The sequence below is a fragment of the Bombus terrestris genome, chromosome 15, assembly GCF_910591885.1.
Source record: "Bombus terrestris chromosome 15, iyBomTerr1.2, whole genome shotgun sequence".
Taxonomy (NCBI): domain Eukaryota; kingdom Metazoa; phylum Arthropoda; class Insecta; order Hymenoptera; family Apidae; genus Bombus; species Bombus terrestris.
Window position 1 is genome coordinate 3228908 of NC_063283.1, and position 15436 is coordinate 3244343.

The 15436-nt window shown below is 47.5% G+C and overlaps 1 long non-coding RNA gene across 6 annotated transcripts in view; it reads right to left on the reverse strand.

Moving 5' to 3' along the window:
• Positions 1 to 2998: 2998 nt before the first annotated feature.
• The window catches only part of LOC125386453, an 88644-nt gene continuing 76206 nt past the window's right edge, over positions 2999 to 15436 (reverse strand). For 5 of the 6 annotated variants that reach the window (XR_007226614.1, XR_007226613.1, XR_007226610.1 and 2 more), the window contains exon 2: positions 2999 to 4781. This is a non-coding gene — a long non-coding RNA (uncharacterized LOC125386453). Of the gene's footprint in view, positions 4782 to 11701; positions 11929 to 15436 lie in introns of those variants that run through there. The other variant, XR_007226609.1, reaches the window with a different exon arrangement.

Below are 15436 nucleotides of genomic sequence, written 5' to 3' on the forward strand. Positions count from 1 at the left end.
AAAATCCATTTCGCCGTATTACGCGCGCCCGTTGCCGACTGCATGCCGGCAGAAAATCACGAAAAAAAAGGGCGAATCGATCGTCCGAGGCGCGTCCATTACGCTTTATTATACGCCCGAGCCCTCTACGCGATCCTCTTCGTGGTTTCCCGTCGATTGGGAGCCTCTCTTTTTCTCGCTTTTTCTCCCTCTCTTGGCACGTTCGATCTCGCTCTCGCTCTCGCTCGGCCGCTCTCTGTGTGTCATTTCCATCCCGATGACAGAAGAGAAATGGAAAGCTACTGGATGAAACAGAGAGAAAAGGTGAAACCGGGCCGAGTGGAGCAAGGGGGAGCGAAAGGCTGGGACGGTGATCACGAAAAAAGGCAACGAATTATTTTCATCGATTCCACGGCCGAACACATGCACCTCGAATACGCCTTGGACGAGCATGTTCGCAAACACGCCCGTACACCCGGTGTCTGCTAAATGCTCGTCCATGATCGAGCACCGTGAACTTCGTTAAGCGTGAAATTTTTCCATTCAAATATTCCACCTATCTTTAGAAACGAATGTCTCGCGATAGCTATATATATATATATATGTATACATATGTGTATACATTATCCGCATACCCATATCGTAGACGACAGGATTCCTTTGGAAGTCACGGCCAATTATTTTCTATCGCGAAGACAGCGAGAAAAGTTGAGGAAAGTGGATGATTAGGAATCGCGGACACGCGCTGTCGATAGGATCGCGCGGTTGGCACCGAGTCACCGTGTATAAGCACGGTGCCGTGAACGCGTATGCGTGCACGTCTCTACTTTACCGCGTTTCACCGCGGCACCCCTAACCGTGGCTTATGGTCGTCAAAGGGATGCACGCGTGGCCTATGTGCATAATACCGTGCATCGATATAGAGCGCGCACGAGACTGTGCGAGTGGAGGCTCGCCTGTGCATATGCATGCACGGCGTGCGTATGTGCCGGTTGCCTTCGACGCTGCGTCGAGGACGGTGCAACGACCCGCGTCGCGGATCGAAATTGCGAGGTCGAAGCGATGATCGAGCCGGTCCTCCAACACATTGTATACCGCGAGCGACGCGACCGACGTTAAAATAGTTGCCTCGGCCGGACGTCGACGCCACTCGACGCCGCTCGAATAAAAATCCCGTGCCTTCCCGCTCTCTCTCTCTCTCTCTCTTTCTTTCTCTTTCTCTCTCTTCCTCTTCTACTACACGAGCCGCGTCCCGACGTTTCGGTTGATAAGCCCCGGGATCTTTTGTCGCGGCCGAACGCGGCCAACCGATTCACTCCGCCCGATCTTTGCGACGATTCTCGCGATGTCATGCGATGCGCCGAGTTAAAGGCTCGAGCAGCAGTGTCCTGGACGTCGATCGCGTTTACCCGAGAGGACAGACTTTTCTCGTTTTCGTTATGTCCGTTTTCTACGCGGCGAATGGACGCGACCGGCTACGCTACCGGAAACGGAGGGAGGCACGAGGCCAGTATCGTTTCCACCATCAATTATCCCTTCTCTAATCTCATAAATAAAGAACTAGCGACGCACAACGCTCGTTCGCCTCTAAGCTTCCTAAAATTCTACCTTGCCATCGCGTTTCACTCTCGACTTTGTAATAGAAAGGGAACCCCTCTCATTTATTACGAATTACGATTCGCGATACGATTCCGATCTTTCATCTTTTAATGATGAAATGTTTAAAATGTTTGAAATGGACGCAGCGTTTGAAAGATGAATTGGCGGTAGAAGGACGCTTTTCCTACCGCGAACGAAAGGTTTCGAATGGAAGAGGGTCGGTGACCATGACACCTTGGGACAGCTGTCCGGTTCCCTCGTTCGTCGAAGGGGAAGGCGTCTGGGGCATCCTCGAGCGGCGTCAGCGGTACACACCGTTATCACCACCGTCACCGTCACCGTCACCGTCACCGACATCGGCACCGGCACTGACCGACCGCTCGACCGAACCAACGACCACCGCCTTCTGTTCTATAGCACCTCGACCGGTCGATAGCATCTTAAATGCAATTCGCTCGCTCCGTAACAGCTAATTTTAAGCAGCTTATTTATGCTGCTGTTTATTCATTCATGCCGATACCACGGCCCGGAGTACTATAGCTGCTCGTTTCGTGCGGCTTTTCCATTCGTCCTTACGGCACGGCTGCCCCGTTTTTCGAAGCCACCCATAGAGGGTCTTTGCCAACCCTTTGCACGCACTCTGCGCGCTCGCGTGTACCTCGCTACTGCTGCTGCTGCGTTGACCGAAGAAAAGCCCCCTGGATGGGTACTCAAAGCTGGTGATTAAAAGATTCGTGGAACGAGTCGTCGACGGCGAAGAAAAAAGAAGAAAAAACTGTGAGTAATCGGGATTCGAGAGCGGAACTCGCACAGTTTCTATGCAGAATCGGGGTTGACGTCGTAGTAAAGTAGCTGGGATGTGATCGAGGCGTTGCGATCGGTGACGGACGAGTCCGATAGCCGGGAAACGGTGGAGAAGTCGATGTTCGTCCTTAGCGAACGAACAGCCTCGTAAACTGGCGATCGTTGCGCAACGCGGTTACGCGCTTACGAGCACCGTGTCGCCGTAGCGTCATTGTGCTCTGCAGCGCTACGAGAATGAGAACAGAGGAGAGGGAACAAAGGTGTTCGTGGATTCAGTTATAATCGGGAACCAAAGTCACCGAATAAACTCGACGGTTGGTTAACGGTTGCTTGCGAGGATCTGCAGGCACACGCGCGGTACACGAGAGTTACATTAGCCTGAGGCTGAGATACCGATACCGTGTAATGGCAAGAGACTCAGGAACGAGTCTCTATCGGCGAGCTTTCGGCTTTATTTTCCGGCCACGACCTTACGCGCACCTTGTTAGGAGATATTTGTCGTGAAATGGCTGGCTCCCGTACAATCGACGTTTCTATTTTGCATTAAGTCTTTATCGTTGTGGTAGTTGCTTGGAATTATTTTCGCTCGCACAGCGAATAACATACACACAGGGGATAAAATCGAAGAAAGAAGAGATTTCCGCTTTATTATCAATTTACCTACTATATTTAATCTTCCGGATTCTATCTTTATATCGTTTTATGTTTATTTTCACAACAGTTAACAAACACAGTTTCCAGCTTTATTATTTCATGTTCACCGTGACAACGTTCGACAAATACACGATTTATTTTATACTGTAAAATGTGATTTTGTACGGTTGTAGGAGAATACGCAAAGCAGACGTACCAGTAGATACAGCCGTGCGCGAAAGACAACAGGAGGCGACTATAAACGAACGACTATCCTTATGGCGTAACTATACGGCCCACTAAAACTTGCCCGTTGCATAATTCCAAAGTGGCGCATACCCACGCTTCGAATGCCAGCTCTTACTCTCGTCTCTTGTCCTTCTCGGCTTTCAGCATCCCTGCTTCGTCCCTTTTTTCTTTCGTTATTCCATCACCGTTCTCACTTTCTTTGTCTCTCTCTTACGCTTTCCGGCACGCATGTATTTCCTTGTGTCTCGGCGTAAAACGCGTTACTACGAAACTTGACAAAGAGAAACTAGAATTTCTGCGAATTCACCCGGAGACACGGATTTCTTAATATTTTATCTTCGATCGTTCCGATCGACCGAGATTTCAATAAGTCGCAACGATGGTTGCATCGGTGAATATTTTTAAGGTCACATGAATTTTTCAACTCCTCGCCTCGATTTATACGAATTTCATTCATCGAACGAAGCAGCAAAGTATTGTCAAAAAGTATGTTAAATGATAGTTTCGAAACATTGTGCTATTTCCGCGATTCGAAACTCTCGACACACAGTTGAAAAATATTATTTAATATTTGGTATAAATAAGTCATTTCTAATTCATATATATAATTCTAAGTCATATTCTAATTTAACTAATACTAATCAAAATGGGTCGGTGTTTAATTTGTGTTTTAATTGGTACAATTTTACCGATTCGTTGCAAACAGTTTGCATCGAAAAATAAAAAACAAAAGAAAAAGGAATAAAAAAGATTTGTGGAGATTTTAATTGCTGACAAAACAGATATTCCTGGTATTCTATTGACAAACGCGTTAACAATTTATAGAAGAAACAGTTTATTGATTCGTTTTAGCCAGCCGATAAACCATTGAAACTCAATCAATCGATGATGGGTCGATACCTGGCGTTAATTAGCTGGAAACTATTTAGCAGCATTTTACTGGTGGTCAGCGAGCATCGTAAGTTTGCATAGAGTTTTATCGCTCGTAATCCATAAACACTTCGCGCTTATCACAGTCGCAACTGAAATATCATTCTTCGGACGTTACCTCGATACAAGCGAACGTTCGACGATAGTTGGTATCCGCTGTTACCTACACCTGTTTCGAGAAGAAGCTTGCTTCCAGCAGAGGACAACGATCCGCATAGTCTCGTACCAATGAGAACTGTCGGAGTTTCGTCGAGTTTCTTCTACCTCGTCATTCGTCTCGAGCGATGCGGTTAAAGACTAGGTCGGCTACCGTAACGATCTACATACGTAAGAAGAGAAGGAAGGAGACAAGGCTCGGCATTGTCCGACCAACGTCGGTTACCGGTAATGATCCGCCTAAAAGCCGCTCTCTTCTACTGTGACGAGTCAATGTTCGCTGGATTTTAAAGCTGACCAATTTATTATTTTACATTTCAAACTTTCACGATGACATATTTATGGTTCTTCGAATTTCGATCGTGTTATTGGTACGCCGCGTTTTGTTCGGACGTTTTATAAACAATCCAGTACATTTCATCGGAGCAAACCTGAAAAAACAAAGCCAATTTATTATTGCTATTATTATTATTATCCAAGGATAGGAATCCTTCGGCAGACGAAAGTAGACGAAACAAGATGATGCGAAGAGTAACAGCAGAAGAGTAAAAATGAAATAATATACGCAGCGAGTCACGCAAAGATTCGTATCTCACGATTAGATATTGAATTCAAATGATTAATATTTCTTTACGATATAATATATTACGCAATTTATCAACAGGAAATTATAGCAATAATCAAGCTTTCCGGCGATGTATCGTATTTTATCGATGGAGACGCGTATCAAATGGTCGCACGACGTTTTGTCTCAATCGTTTAAAAAAGCTTCCTAGAGTTAAAAATGAAAACGTGCGACTTCCGAAATGGAAAGAAGGTACACTGAGGCGAAGGTGTCGCGAAGAGAAGTCGATTATCTTGCCGATCGCATTCCGCTGGTCGATCGGATTGACGCTGCGTGACGCGGCCACGGACGACTAATTGCGAGAGCAAAGAATCCCGTGGACGGCATCGAAGCAGAATTAACGAGGCAAAGAATCCGCGCGATCATCGCCGCTGTCCTTAAACGCTGCACGCCCAATCCGTACGCGGCAAAAATACCTCTCTTCTCGTCTCTCTCGTCTCACGGTTTCTCGCGACGAAGCGGGGCGGTAGCGCGCGCGATGCGGCCGAAGAGGAAAGAGAGCCACCGTGACGAGAGGGATGGCGCGGAGCGGAAAGGGTCTCGCGGCTTTCGGCGGTTAGTGGAGTGTCTGAAAGGGAGAAAGAGAGAAGGAAAGAGAGACGAGAGGCTGTAAGAGGGACTACAGTCGGACGAAGATGGAAATGGAGACGGAGCAGGAGCGAGCGGAACGCGTCGAAAGAGAAAAGGAGCGCGGCAGAGCGAAGCGCGCGAGCATTTTCGCTGGCCTTGACGCAGCGACGGAGGGCGATGCACCTCTCCTGGCGAACACACTGCGAAACCGGGAGCGCGTCGCGAGCGGACGCACACGCGCGTCTCTTTACTTTCTCATGGACGACACACGCTCGTCTCTTTCGAGCGCGTACACTCGTTTCACGAGCCAACGTAACCCATCGTCACTTTCGGCAGATTCGCGTCTGTTCGGTGTCACGTTCCTTTTCCTCCTCGTTTTTGTCCCTTTTGTCGTTTTTGTCGAGAACGGAAAACGTATCGAGCATACGCTTTACTATCGTATGGTAGGCGGCAGAGTAAAGACGAAAGGGATTTGCTCGATATCGGGCATGGGCTATCGAAGCAACCTACTTCGTCCTCATGAATGAGAGAAGAAGGAACGAGGAATGAGAGTCCTCGAACGTGAACGAAAGCAGCCGAGGTCGATCGACATGCGATCGTCCGGTGGACGCGGGCGCTCGCAAATGAGCATACGTGCAGGCGTGCAACGGGTGCCAGGAGTGCCGGGGACGGCGAAGACCGGAGGGCCCGGTCCAACTTGCGAACGCCCGACACTGACCTCACCCAACGACCGCTGCCGTTGCCGCTGCACCTCGTCCCCTTCCCAGCGTCCCAACTCTTCCCCTTCAGCCCCTCGAACACCCTCCGTACACTGCCTGCCAAAAGTCGGCAAAGAATTCGACGCAGCTATAGTCCGTTCGCGTGTGCCGGACGAATGCCACAGGTGCGCGTCCTCCACTCGACTTTTTCGAGGATTTCGCGTCGCCATTCTCCGACGCGGCTCGCCGCTTTTCGACATTGCTCAACGATAACTTCCTAGATCGTTTTCGGAATCGTTCACAGGATGAAAATGGACGTAACTCTAATAAGACGACATCGAAAAGACACCGTGATACATCAGGGAAACGATGGCTGATACTCGTTAACGATCTCTCGTCTTCGAAACGGAATGGAACGTTATGCAGAAGCAAAAAGAGCATCGGAGGCGCAACAGAAACCGCAATTCTTTTCTTTCGCCTGCTTCCAGCTTCGTGGCCACGGTGCAATGCACCGTGAACGGGGCACATGGACTGGCGGGCATAACCGCGAACGAACCAACCCAGGCGAAACCCCGAACGACTCGACGAAATGACGAGGAGAAACGAGAGGCCTAAGAAGAGAGATTCAAAGACGAGCCGAGAAGAGGAAGAAGAGGAGAGGCGGCGGATAAGAGTTAGAAAAGGAAGCAGGAGAGCGGAGAAAGGAGAGAAAAAGGGAGGGGCTGCAGCCTCCTGGTACTGGATCCATGGGACTGGCTCGGCGTTTTCGGCCCGCGGGAATGCGAGCCACGGAGGATAGGTCGGGACTTGCTTTATGGACTTCGTGGTCCTCCCCTCCTTCGCTCTTCTCCTCTCCTCGTCATTTCTCATTCCCCTTTCCGGCCCGTTGGCCGACGTTGCCCCTTCAGTCCTTTCGTTTGCGATCGTTGGCCGAGCGCGCGTACGCGTCTTGTTATTAAGCCCGTATGGTGGCCATGGTCGTTTCATATAGCTCGCGTTTCCAGGCTGCCTTTCTTCATCTCTCTGTCCCTGCCTCTTTCTCTCGGGTTCCTATCGATACGATCGAAGCAACGCGGAAATGTTGCGGCCCGAAATGTTTGCCAGGCAGGCCGCGAGCATCGCGAAAAATTTCACGATGGGGAAAAATAGGGACCTGGTCGTGGAGAGGCGGTTCGCGCGCGCGAGTCACGAACCAGTGACTCGCGAAACGAAGTCGATGAATAGGAGCGTTGATAATTACCGAGCATGGGCGTTCGCGTCGGGACAAAAGGCTCTTTTGTTCGGCCCGGGACAGGATACTTTTGCAAAGCAAATACAACGCCGTAGGTTCGGTCGGCGTCGATTTATCGACTTTCTGCCCGCTCGCTATCTGCGTCGATCGTTGGACACATCCGAATCAACGTTAGGAAACCGAAGGCGTCAAGCAAAACGTCAGAAGATATTAATGTCAGAGTTATTTCTTGAGCCAAGTAATTTGTCTTGCAACTCGCCGAATTCGGTTATGATCAAATCTGCATTCGACGATCTACATCTAGTTAAACGATTTACATTTGAATACGGAGTATTTGACTCGGTGTTAGGCGCGCGATAAACGCTGAAATATATCGCGCGTACTTACATTTAATAGCTTAGCGGCCGGCAGTTTTCTCGGAGTGTCATATAACAGTAACTCGTCAGAGGGAAAGAAGTTTGCTCAATGCTAATATACTCAGTTGTGATTATCGTAATTCAATAGTACGTTATGTTACTTCTGGATGCTGTTTCGTTGCTTAGTTAAAAATAAATCTACCATGAAGTTGTTCAAATCATTCTCGCTTATTCTTTCTCTCGTTCTCTTGAGTTATTGTATTAAAAACTAATGGTAGCTCATAATGCACGACGAGTTCAATTAGTCTGTGCAAAGATTGAGTTTTAGGACGTTGACTCAGATAATCCTACTTTGCGATTGACGCGAATTTAAATTTTACATCTTGAATACAGGAATTTCTAATTGAAGACTAACAGACATAATAAAAGACGCTTAACAGACTAACGCACTGATATCACTTCGTCTTTTTTGATATATCGTTACGGAACACAATGAAAAGAGTCTGTGCATTCGATAGACGAAACGCGTCGTTCGAAGTAGTTCGATATTCGATCGACCATCGTCGAACATTATTAGTCGATTTGAATACGAAACCGCTCGTGGTGCGAGATATAATCGACGAACGTCGAACGATCTAGTTTTAGAAGTTATTAAGCGTGGCCGTAATTCAATTTGAACGGTGCGACCTCGAAAAGCGAGGGGCCAACGGAAGACAAAGTTGCCTCTTTGTCGGAAGCGGAGCAACGAAGGCGACATTCTCGGAATGGATTCATGGTCGGTGGCGGTGCCAATTTGCTCGACCTTGTGCCGAGTTGGCGGCCAGTTTGGACACTCGAAGAGACGACGGTGTCGACCAGAGAGAGTCGTGTGCGGCCTTGCGAGAAGGGTGCATCCGAGGAAGGATTCGCGACGGAAACCGATTTGGAAATCGATTCGGAAACGATTCGAGGTTGTTCGGGAACGAGTTGCATTCGCACGTAGGCGCCGGTTCGCGGAATGCCAACCGTAACTGGCGCAGGTAGGCAGGCAGCGATAAATAAATAATACCGATCGAACTCGTTCAGTCCTGCAATGCCTGCATGCACATATATATATATATACGCCATTTTACAGTATCTTAGGTATCCTAATACCTGTTTATTTTTTACAAGGTGTATTTTGATTACAAAATTATGGATCAATTGAAGTTCGTAATATAGATATATATGCTTGGCAATATCATGAAAGTATTAAGAATACTTGCAAATACCTTTCATAAATATACTTTACGTGCGTTTTATAGAACATTTTCAAATTTTGTTAGCACCGTTACGAGACTCGATTATCGCGATTTTGTTGGCAACGTTCAAAATACATATGAAACCGTATATAGAAATTACGAGGTATTTAGTAGAATTTTACAAAAGTGTTCAAGCAGTTAATTATTCATTGTATCGATGTACCTCGATATTCAGTGGCATCGTGTTTACGTAACTATGTTTGAGATGGCTATTCACGATGTATACTAATTTACCATTGAATAGACGTTTGCAGCAAATATTTTGCAACTGCTCGTTTTAACTTTCCACTGAAGCTTTTTTTAAAACGTTCAAAGTCCATCCTCCGATCGAATCGAAAGATCGAGACGTAAAAACTTCGAAGAGCACAGCAAATTGGGTTAAGTCTGGTAGGTCTTAAGTAACTCGGCTATAGAAACACGAGGATTAATATTGGCCGTCACGTTCGCTTTTACCAGCGCCTCTTCTTTTCTCTTCTTCTTCTTCCCTTTACCCCTATCTCTTCCTTCGTTCACATACTTACAAACCTACTTAATTTATCGATAGGACAAGTCAAAGCTGTAGTTGATATCTCGTGTTTCAACGCATCGCTTGAGCACGCATGAGTGCAGATGAGTTACGAACTAGAATCGCGATTTTATCTACGCAAGAAGCGTGCGTTGTGCGAAGCACGGATCTAGGATGAAAGAAACGCGTAATCTTCGCGCATCGAGATCCAGACGATCAATGATAAATTTCCATATATATATATAGAATATATATATAGGACAATTTGATTTCGAAACAATGTCAAGTCAGATAACATGGACGTGGCTGCTCCGGCGAAATTCGGAGAAACGATCGCAACGCCCGATAAGCGATCGCTGCTGGGTGGCGCAATTAATAGACGCGGTACGCGTGTATCGCGCGGTAGAACCGTCCAAGGTGTTTATTTGCCGAGCGTCGATGAAAATGAATCGCGCTTCGCCCGTGACACGTGTACAACGGGGAAACCAAGCTTCGACCGAAGAGGGAAAGCCGGTTCGTTTCGCTCAGGAAATAAAAGTCTGATCCGCTGTCGACTAATCGGTTTGATTTTCGAACCGTACCAAAGGTTGTTCGAATCGACGTCGACATTGACCCTGTCGAGATAATGGGAACAACTATGTGCTATACGTATAGCGAGAGACACGGACAATCAAACTTGTGAGATACCGGTTACCGTGTAGAGAATATGCAAATATTTCTGCAATGGTGGTACAAACAGACAAACAACGATTCTTCGTGAAAAAAGAAATCTTTATTTATTAGGGTCAAGGATTAGAAGTCTTTGTCATTTGGAGAGTTTCGCAAAATTTCTTCTTTCGAAGGTATCGATCTGATTTTATCCGAAATTCAATTAATATGATATTAATTTTAAAGAAGTTCTGGACCGGATACATCGCTGTTAACAGTCATATTTTCCAAATACACGAATCAGCGAAGCTGTGATTTCATAGGTATTTCGAGCACGTCGTTATTAACCAAGATACTACCAAATTTCATGTGGAATGTGGAATGTGCCATTGGGAAAAGTATCCAAAGCAAAACTCAGTAATCACGTTCGCCGGATCGTCGATTAATTATTTTCACGTGGCGCGGCCTAATTCCCTGGCTCTCTTCCGAACGAGTGACGCGCGCTCATCACCGCCTAGTAGCCGCGAGTAATTTAAACACCTATTAACTCGTGTGCCGGCCAAGCGATCCATTACAGCCGCGAAATGCGCTTTATCGAGTATCGAGTATCGTGCGTTACGAGCGTCCACGAGAACGCGACTTTGCTTCAACTAAAATACGGTCCGCTCTATGCGAGCTACTTTCGTTTCCACGCGAAAGCTGTCCAACTGAATCGAATAAAAAGCGATAAGTAGGAACCGATCGGTTGGCGATCGGTTTTGCGAGTCGCGGGCTGATTTTGAATTCCTTTGCCGGAATCGCGACAGGAAAAACCGCGTTCGAAAGAAACAAAGGGAGCTCTTGGGAAGAATGCTGCGAGCAAAGGACGAGAATGGAACGAGAACGGAATAGGAGAGAGGAGAAGCGAAATCAGGGCGACGGCTATTGTTACTTAGTTAATTTCAAGCTGCACTTGCAAGAGGTAAAACTGTGCTCGCTTAATGCCCGTGTTGCCGAGTGCACACGCATTGTCTGAACCGATGCCCACCGGGGTCCGCTCATAAATCCACAGTGTACTCGCTTAATCCGCGCGCACACGCTCCTCGGCTTAGGGGATGTGTGCGTGCGTGCCGGTGAGCGGGCGCGCTCGCCCTGTTGCCCAAACAATGCGCGTTTCGCCGCGAATACGCGGGTTTATCGACGATACAGAGAGACAATGAGAGGGCCGGCTAGATAGGATAGCATCCGAGAGCATCCGTCTCGAATTCCCCGCGAAAACCTCTTAACTTTGGGCATTGTTTGCAGGGATAATGTCTCCTCTGACGATATCCGTTTCTCGGAATTACTGATTTCCACGACACGAACATGCGTATACGAGTTACGCGTCCGCACGAACATGCGTGCACCAGCTACCTAACAAGAGGAGCACGAGGCTTAGACGGCGATTACGGGCGCGTACCTCGTTTCCAGATCGCGGCGCGCGTTACGCGAGTTGCGCCGCGCGTGTTCCGTTTTGCCGGCGGTTTTTGCGAAACTATGTTACGGGAGGCAACTACGGAAGCCCGGTACTCGAGCCACCACCGATCGACTGCCATGCCACCGCACTCTCAACGCTCCACTCGATCGATCCTCCGTTGGATAATTTCCAGTGTGACGATCAAGGAGCTGACGCGCACACCGTTATTTAAATGCCAACGCATGAAGCGAGATGAACCGAGACGCTTCTGCGTGTAACGCGTAATTAAAAACGGCTATCGTCGCGTTAGCTCTCCAATCGCCGATATATAAACTATGTTTTTCGATACGTCGCTCTCCCGTCGCTTTGCCGTCCTTAAACGCCATGGAAGATGTCTGCCTCCGGCAAGGAACGAACGCGAGGAACGACAAACGGGCGAAAAATACACGTCGAAGGTCCCCGATTCGCGGCAGAGTTCGAGGTCGGATCTTGTCTACCTACCGAATACTCAGCCGACTGGAGGTCCGCCCCCGACCTTCACCGCGGCTTCAGCTAACCACAGCCTCGATTCGTTTTATTAACATTTCGCTTTGGCAAACATTCGGCTCGGGGGATCCGACCTACCTCGAGGTTAAGGCTGCTGCTTAAGGCGAGGTGAGGGCACGCACGGTGCACCCAGTCGTTTCGACGGTAATGGAAGATCCCCGAGAGAAAGAACTATATAGATCTTTCACCAGTCAACGTTTCTTTTTTGCAAATGCACCTACGCGTCTGGAAACTGAGCTTCGATTTTTTATTGCATACACGCCGTTGATAAGTATTGGTAGAATATTTCCTGGTCTCGTATAAAATGTGACGATTGATTTAAATCGTCAAGGAGATGATTAATCGATTACCATTGTATTTAAGTATATAATAGCAGTCGAGATAAGTGAGAATTACGCAAGGAATTGGCAATCATACGCGTTGCTCCCAATTCATGAAAGTTAAGCGACTTTAAATGAACTTTCGTCAAGATTGCACTTGACTGTTTAATTAAAACAGTCCTGCTCCGATGATATGATCGAACGTATACTTGCGACGATCGTATGATGTGATGAATATCTTGTCGAAAAAAATTGAAATTAAATATATCGGAGCATTCTGTGGTTTCCTTAGAGAGAAGTAAACATGGACAAGGGTCATTTTTGTTACGAGCTGTTCAATCGCGCTGCTGCCTGATGAAACAAACGAACTCTGCATACCGTTCATTACCGCCGATTACTTGATCGTCGATTTCGTCTCGAGTCCAACGTCAAATCAGCATCTCGGAGACTTTTCTCCGAGATTTTCGAAGAAGAATTTTCTCGAAGACGCTTGCGAAACAAAGATGACGGAACACGGAAGAAGTACGAACGACACGAAGGAACAAGTTGATAGCGTGTTTCGTAATTAGCGTGTATACGGAGGAGTTCCCGCGGTGCAAACCCAGCGTACGCGTTTCAGATCCCCTTAAAATCTTCCCGAGTGCAACTTTCCTCGTAACAGTCGCGCCACCGGAGTGGAACAGTCGTAAAATCAAATGCTATTGCGCGTCGAGTTTAACGCGTGACTCCTCGTCGGATTACCGGCGTCATTAGCAGGCCAGTTCCCGCGACGTAAGAGACGTTACGCACTCGAGAAGTTCGATTTTTCGTCAGTTAGAAGTTCTCGACGATGCTCTTTTACGTCTCGCCTACGACACGATTATTCAACACGTCGTCTGCCACATTGGATCCGAACAGCGACGCTTGGCCGACGCTTGGCCTTTCCTAAATATTTTGAAAAATATCACAGGAATACGATCGGACGAAATAATTTAGCACTAGAACTAGCAGAGTGGTCGAAGCGACCAATTCTTATTTTTTCATAGGAATTTTATAAACTTACGACGGTGCGTCTTTAGAGATTCGAATGATTTTTCGCAAAGTATATGAACGAAAGCTTTCGTTTCTTATTGCATTACAAATTCCTTTTCTTTAATACAAGTTTTACATTTTTGCCGTCGTCGATAGTTCTACCGTTAAATATAATCCGATAAATTAATAAAATAAAAAATGTGCTATTCTACCATTAACAATATCTATTATTACATATCATCTTAGAAAAAGTAAAGATCAAGAGCGTGGAGACGAAAATTTCGAAAAATTCGACGAACCTGATCGACGATAGCGATTATTCCACGAACGAATAAAGACAATTTTTCGATTATTTCCGCGTAACGAGGAGCACATTGAACGTGTCACGCGCGAAATAAACATTTGGCCGATTACCAGGGTGGCACGTCATCGGCTGCAGTCGAATCACCGAGTGCGGTCATTGCACCGTCGGTAGCTCTGTCAATGAAGCGGGCCGAGTGCTCGCTCTAATTTCGATCAATTAATAAAAGACCGAGGCTGTCCCGCCAGGAAGGGCCGGGCTCCGTCTCCGTTCGCCTGGAATTAAGCATATTTGCGGGAGAAGCGTTGCGGGAAGCCCCTAACTCCGCTCGACCCCTCCGCCACGCAGTCACCATAAAACCGTAATATCAAGAACGATACGCGTTGCGTAATCGCGGCGAAAGAGTCGCGAACAAACGAGCCTTCTCGTGCCGTACTGGCTACACTTCGATCTTCTATCGTACGAACGGTTAATCGCCGCAATGGCCTTTGAGCTTTCTCGAAGAGAGTCAATCAGACCGACTCAGGGACTGGAGATTTTCGTTTCTCTTGCGAAGCTCGAGAGAACACAGGAGGAAAAATAGCGCGCGCGCGCGCGCGCGTCAAGGTAGAAAAGAAAGGGAGGAAGTCGCGGCGATTCGTAGGAAACGCCGATAACTCCCGTTATCGATCGCCGCGCCGGATGCAGGTTTATAAGCCTTTCAGATTACGCGGTCCCCTCGACGCGGTGCATCGAATGCACCAGCTCTCTCTCTCTCTCTCTCTCTCTCTCTCGCTTCGTCCCTCTTGCCTTCGTCCCCTCGCTGCCTCTTTCCTACCTTCTCTGTCTCATGCCCCCGAACCCCGACCCCCATAGCCCGTTACGTTCCCTGCCACGAGACCCTTTTGCGCGATTTATCAACCTCGCCCTGCTCTCGCCCCTCGTACCCCCCTCTTTTGCTCGCCGTTGAACCGCTGCAGTTTTGCAATTTCAACCTCATTTTTGCGCATCGCTATCGCGTCGGGCAAACACGATAAAGCGAGCAACTTTATCAGGTACCGACGCTTATCGACGCGCTTTATTTTTTCAGGCCACTCAGGCATTTTCGCAAGAATCCACGTGCGCTACCTATCCACGTTTCGCGAAAAAATAAAGCCTGTGTCGCAACGAGATCGATTTGCCCGTTTCGATCGGATCGTGAACCGTCTGGAGGCGTTTTCGCGCCTTTCGAAATTTCCCACGAAGCGAGTCTACGAAGAACTGTTGTTTGTTTCATCGGTTTCGATCTTAAATCCTGCCAGATTAGTCGCGGCTTTCATCGTTACGTCGATATACCTTCCGAAGATAGATTTGTACGCGAAGGATTTTGAGCATTGTTTTTAAGTATCGGGTTAAACATGTTTGAGCGGCTCGCAAGTGTTGCGTTGATCAATGCCACTAGCTGCTACATAAAAAGCGAGATACCGCAAACATATCTCTTGAATCGATCAACTATTTTAGGAAAGTTATTCTATTTGCTTCAAAATGGAGAACAAATTAGAAATGAATTATTATTACGTTGCGATAATTTATTGAATTACT